The following is a 473-nucleotide window of genomic DNA, read 5'->3' on the forward strand; positions in this document are numbered from 1 at the left end:
CCACCACTGCCCTGTACCATTCCAGACAAATGGCTGTCCAATCTCTTCTTGGAAACCTGCAACCATGGAGCACCCAAAGCTTCTGGAGGCAAGTTGTTTTCTAGCCTTCCAACTTGCCCTTCTGATTGAGCTCTAAGCCCATCCATCATAAATGGGGCCTTTGGCATCCTCTGGTCTGGAGTCTTCTCCTGCAGGCCCCGTAACTGGGCTTCTGGGCTCTGCCTGGCAGGGGAGTTCTTGAGGGCAGATAGCCAGCCGGTCACTTCCACCTCCGGATGGGGCCACTCTAGCTGAGCCACCCACTCCCAACTCAGTTTGAGAGGGGACTGGACTCACAAGAGCATTGGAAAATAAAGATGCCCGTGACTGAGCACATACACACTCTGCTAAAGGGAGATGAATGGGGGGAAAGCCGACCCTCATAAACACAGCATGCCAAACTGAAGAAGGGGGAGGTGGGCTCACCTGTGGGC

Source organism: Protobothrops mucrosquamatus, unplaced genomic scaffold (genome assembly GCF_001527695.2).
Source record: "Protobothrops mucrosquamatus isolate PMUCROS unplaced genomic scaffold, P.Mucros_1.0 scaffold2823, whole genome shotgun sequence".
NCBI lineage: Eukaryota > Metazoa > Chordata > Lepidosauria > Squamata > Viperidae > Protobothrops > Protobothrops mucrosquamatus.